This window comes from Nothobranchius furzeri, chromosome 10, assembly GCF_043380555.1.
Source record: "Nothobranchius furzeri strain GRZ-AD chromosome 10, NfurGRZ-RIMD1, whole genome shotgun sequence".
Classification (NCBI taxonomy): Eukaryota; Metazoa; Chordata; class Actinopteri; order Cyprinodontiformes; family Nothobranchiidae; genus Nothobranchius; species Nothobranchius furzeri.
In genome coordinates, this window is record NC_091750.1 from 60021616 (window position 1) to 60027716 (window position 6101).

Genomic DNA, 6101 nt, shown 5'->3' on the forward strand with positions numbered 1-6101 from the left:
GGCTGCAAAGACGGAAATTCAAGTACAAAACAAAACAAAACTGTATTTTCTTTGGTTTTGCTCTGCGGGTTAAGGGACTCTCACCACATCATGGGCACTGGACAATTGATGAAGGAATCGTAAGAAAATAAAGAAAAGGTATTTTTGTTCAATATTGTCCTTTTTCTTTTTGTTTAACTTTGGCATGTATTTCTTCTTGAGATCGTCCATCCATCATCCATCCATCCATCCATCCATCCATCCATCCATCCATCCATCCATCCATCCATCTTCATCCGCTTATCCAGAGTCGGGTCACAGGGGTAGTAGCCTAAGTCGAGAGGCTCAGACTTCCCTCTCCCCAGCCACTTGGGCTAGCTCTTCCGGGGGAACCCCAAGGCGTTCCCTGGCCATGTGAGAGACATAGTCCCTCCAACGTGTCCTGGGTCTACCTTTAGTCCTCCTCCTGGATGGATGTGCCCGGAAAACCTCATCAGCCTACTAAATGATTTCTTAATTCTATAGGTCTGGCAGTAACCGGGCCTTTTTGTTGCAATTGAAACTACGGTCAGCATTTCAAATATTAATCACAGTTAAATCATGATTTAGCTCATTTGGTTTGGAAAGCTTTAATCTTCATTTGAAAACCGCCTTTTGTTTTTACTCAGGTTATTTCTGTCTGATAATGAAATTCGTCTACAAATCGGAAACAGCTGAGTGCAGGGCCGGAGTGGGACACATTTTCAGCCCTGGAGTTTCAGACCCCAGACCGGCCCACTTAACGAATTATTATTAAAATCATGTTAGAACTTTATATGTATAGTCTACAAAAGCACACTACTCGTTAAAGCCTTGTAATTCAGTGCAAGAAAGAGTTGCTTTACAATGTAGGTTTATTTGAACATCAGTGCACATCTCCAACATTGTTCTTTACAACACATTCTCTAACAATATAACAATCTACATTCTGTTCAAACAGCTGTTCTGAGATTTTCAAATCTTTAAAATGAAATGACTCAGCACTCCCTTTCACACTTTTTCCAGTTTCCCTAGACTCACCTGCACACAATTAAAATAATCATCTGTAAAGCTTTGGCACATTTGATATGGAAAACACATTTTTGTAACCAAATAAAATATTTTCTATGGCAAAATATGCAGGCTTATTTCATTTGACTTTCATTCTAATAGCGATCTGTTGTGGGCTTTGTGCATTTACTAAAAAAATACAACAGGTCACTACTATTATTTGGACATTAAAATTATTATAATGAAACTAATGTTTGCTTGTTTGCACATGAGTTAGCTCACCTTCTATCCCAACAGGAGCAATACCCTCACTGCTGGCTCCTGGCTCTTCTTCTGACACTACATTGTGTGAAAATTGTCACAATTCAGCATTCATTTTCCTTTTTTACACGCTTTCTGATCAATGCTGAATCATCTAGCATTTTAGAACACTTTCATATAGAGTCAGGATAGTTTTCATCATATAAATTTTAATTATATTCAGTTCACTGACTCAATAAGTAATCCTACCTGTACATGTCCGCTCTGGAATGGTGGGTTTCTGCCTGGTGCTTATTAGGCCTACTGGATCTTGTGTTTGACTCTGAGGGGCTACAAGACAGTTTGGTGGCATCGGTCACATCATACTGTTGATTATATTACATAACGTTATGTCATGATGCCATATAATTCATTATTGATGCTTAATTAACTTGAATGGTGATTTGCAGCCGGTAAAGTTTAACATCTTGACTTGCCTTACCCGTTTTATCTTCATTTGAAGTTAAAGACCGCAAGCTTGTTTGAGAAAAAAAGGTGCTCATTTTTGCACATTTAGCTGCATCTGTTTCCAGCGCTTTCCTCTTTTTAATTCTTGCCTTCTCTGTGCCACCCTTGCTCTTTCTACTTTCCATCTTTCCATCAACTGCGTGGTCAAGTGGTGCGCACAGGCGCATACGGGGGGAAAAAAAACGAGCTGCAGCCTGCAGGTAGAGACAGCCGGGAGGAGCGTATGTGATCAGCCCGGCGGCCTCAGTGCCATGACTGAACACCGGCACCAAAAAATAAAAATAAAATGATAAAAAACAAAAACGAGAGCACCAGCCCATGCGGCCCAAACATCGCGCGGCCCACCGGGAATTCTCCAGTCCCTCCCGATTAGCCACTCCGGGCCTGGCTGAGTGTGATAAAAAGAAAAAGAAAAACTTTTTTTTTTACAGAACTGGAGTCAAAGCTTTTGTGAATATTTTCCGTGATTGTGTTTTAGTTTTCCAAGTTTTACGGAAACATGACCAAAACTGTATGTATGGTCTCCAGAGATGACAGGGTGTCCCCAAAGTTTGTTTTAAGATTTAGCGGCGGTGACCAGATGGTCAGTGTTACATAAAGAGGCAATAAGCACACTCAGGTAACACAATACAGAGGTTTAATCCAACACAAGGTTGGCTGCATGTCACATTCTGACAGCATGGAGCCAGCGTGAGCTCCAACATGCCTCTGAGGTTTCACCACCATTTCATCAAAGTCAATCAAAACAGGTGCAGTTAATTGCTGACCTTCGGTGTCTCTTTTGACTCCAACTAGCTGAGTATGTATAGTTTAGTCACTGTAAACTGTGTGTGCCGAGCAATTCTGGATACGAGCCTTTTTAATTCCAGGAAAGCAGATGCAGGCCGCATGTTTCATGGCTCTGCCAAGCTGTCGGCAGGCTAAAAGGACTGGGGGCACTTGTAAACAACGGCATCACGTACATTCATTTGTGGCAGATGAAAGGATCATGATAAATGGGTTGTTGTGGAAAGTTGGAAGCTAATACTGAGCGCTGCATCTGGGAGGAGATCCAAAACCCTGCAGGTAGATGGGACATGGAGGCAATACGAGGACGTATAGAACTGCTGCAAGAGACGCTTTGAGTACATTCTAATATTTATGTAATTTAAAACAACGCAAAATATGTTTTTTAATGAGGAAAGTTGTGAATGGTTTTCACTTCCTATTCGGTTTAGAGTAAAATTAAGTGACTCTTTAACATGCTGGACTAAATATAGAGAAGTGGATAGAACACACACACACACACACACACACACACACACACACACACACACACACACACACACACACACACACACACACACACACACACACACACACACACACACACACACACACACACACACACACACACACACACACACACACACACACACAAGCATTCACCGCCCTTTTCTCTTTCTCTTTCCACCAATTAGCATCCAGAAGTGTGTCTCCAGGAGACTTGAAACCATGACAACAGCTGGAAAACCAGTCTCGTCATCGATCTTTAGCCCCATCTGCTGTTGATAAAGAGGAAGTTCACCTCCTTTGGACAAAAACTCATCAGGAACTGATTTAAAAAATGTGAGAATTGAAATGTGAACTGAGTTTTGCATGGACAATAACAAAAATCACTGAGCTATTAATATGAAAAGAAATATTTCATTTGCAAATAGCAGAGTTGTAGCACTTGTCTTTGTACGATGTCAGAGGAAGAGCTGAGGTGTGAAATCACTTCACCTGACGCAGTTTTCCAGTTTCTTCTGCGCTCGGTTTTGGGATTTCAGCAGAAATTAAGGTGCTTCATCTCATGTGTCTTAAAAATTCCACCACCACAAAACTCAGTGATGACTCAGAAAAACAAAACAGCCAGTTTTTCAGTAAGGAACAGGAAGGTCTGAGCCTCGCTGGAAGAGATAAACCCACTATCTCCATTTGTGCTTGCGCATGAGCAGAAAGCAGTGCAGCTACAACCCGCATACTGTTTTGGCGAGATGACTGGAAACTACTTGTTCCTGGATTATTTTTTATGTGTCTGTATTCAGTCAGGTTACCAACATTTATTCTAAACGTAAAGAATTAAAAAGCTTCCACAACAGGATAATTCATGTTCCTCTGAACCGGAAATGTGGTTTCTGTTTCCAAATCAACGTGACCCCAGGTGAAATGTAACGACCCCCTTTTAATCTGTGATTAAATACTTGATTTGGAAAGCTGGATTAACCTTCACTCAATGCTGATTACTGTCAGACATGTAGAATTAAGAAATCACCTCAATAAAACCTGTCTGGCAATTTCTGAAGTAGGCTAGAAGGTCTCAAAAGCAACACATCATGCAACATCCTAAAAAATGTGAAAACCAAAGAACAAATAAGAGCATTTAAAACCCTGCAAGACTTAGTTGGATAAGGTCAGAGGTCATGAGTCAGTGATAGGAAAAAGAAAATGGCATCATGGGAGAATTTCAAAGACGACACCTCTACGGACCAAAGAGAATACACAAACCCAGCTTACTTATGATCCCAGTACTTTTATGAAAATATTCTGTGAACGGATGAGACAAAAGTGAAACTTCTCAAAAGGTCTCTTTCCTTACTTGTGAAGTAAAACTAACACAGCATAAAGAATCAGAACATAATATTAGTCAAACACGGAGGTAGTAGTGTGATGTTTTGGTGATGTTTTGATGCTTCAGAACCAGGATGACTTGCTATCATCGATGGAGCCATGAATTCTGTTCTCTACCAGAAAATACACAGTTGGGGAATCAACTGGTTTTAATGACTTAAATGAACAAAACTAAAATTGTTTTACTAGGTATCGAAACAAATAGCATAACACCAAAAGCTACTTATAGACATGAATGCAGATCACCAGTTGTTTCATTCATTAGGAGAGAAGAAACAGCAGATTTCTTTCTGTTTTTATCTAATTATTTTTCCCTCGCTAACCCATAACAGACTAAATGGCACATCCTGTTTGATAGATGAACACGATAAAGAGGCCACACCACTGCCTTGCTGAGGTTGTGCTTGAGTGCAGAGATGTTTAATAATAGTAAATGTGAGTGGATGTCATGTTCACTTTATTGGAATGATGTCACACATTTTCACAGCTGTGGTCTGGTTTTACGTTATGTTGTGAGTTTAGTCAGCAGGAGTTCAAATGTTACAAACAAAAATCAAAACCATTTCATAAAAATTCATCAAGCTGCCCTTCGCAGTTCCCCAGACTTGGCCGTGATGCTACGGGCGTAACCAACATTCTCTGACCTGGCCGTGTAATTTAATCACTGCTGCAGACCGTGCAGATGGAGCATGACACTGCAGCTCTAACGAGACAGTTAGCTTCCGCCACTTTAAATCTGTGCTCCTCATTAGTTTTGATGGAGGCTGCACGTGTTGAGTTCACCAGTCTGCCCCTCCTCCCCTGCACCATCCACTCATCACACACGCAGACTACAACCTCTCAGCTGCCAGCAGAACATTTAAAGACAAAATGGGTCATCAGAGAGAGATTGCTACTTTATTTATTTATTTTTTTAAAAAATCCCATAACCGGATCAAATATTTTTAATTACAGAGATATTTAAACAGTCATCTGAACAAACACAACTAAAGTAGATTTAAGTGAAATGTATGGGTAGAAAAAAAGTCTTAAAAGATCTGTGTGTGTGTGTGTGTGTGTGTGTGTGTGCGCGCGCGCGTGTGTGCGTGTGTGTGTGTGTTTGCGTGTGTGTGTTTAGATTTGTGTGTGTGTAACTACATTTTTGTGTGCATAACTAAAGATATGTGTGTGTGTGTGTGTGTGTGTGTGTGTGTGTGTGTGTGTGTGTGTGTAACTACATTTTTGTGTGCATAACTAAAGATATGTGTGTGTGTGTGTGTGTGTGTGTGTGTGTGTGTGTGTGTGTGTGTGTGTGTGTGTGTGTGTGCAACTAAAGATTTATTGTGTGTATCTAGATTTGTGTGTGTGTAACTAAAGATCTTTGTGTGTGTAACAAAATATTTGTGTGTGTAACTAGATTTGTGTGTGTACCTAGATTATTGTGTGAGTGTAACTTGATTTGTGCGTGTGTTTGTGTGTCCAGGTCTGTGTGTGTATCTAGATGTGTGTATGTGTAACTAAAGATCTGTGTGTATGTAACTAGATTTGCATGTATGTGACCAGATTTGTGTGTGTGTGTGTGTGTGTGTGTGTGTGTGTGTGTGTGTGTGTGTGTGTGTGTGTGTGTGTGTGTGTGTAGATCTTGAGGTCCACGTAGCAGGGCTGAGGTGGTCCTCACTCCTCACCCCTGCCAC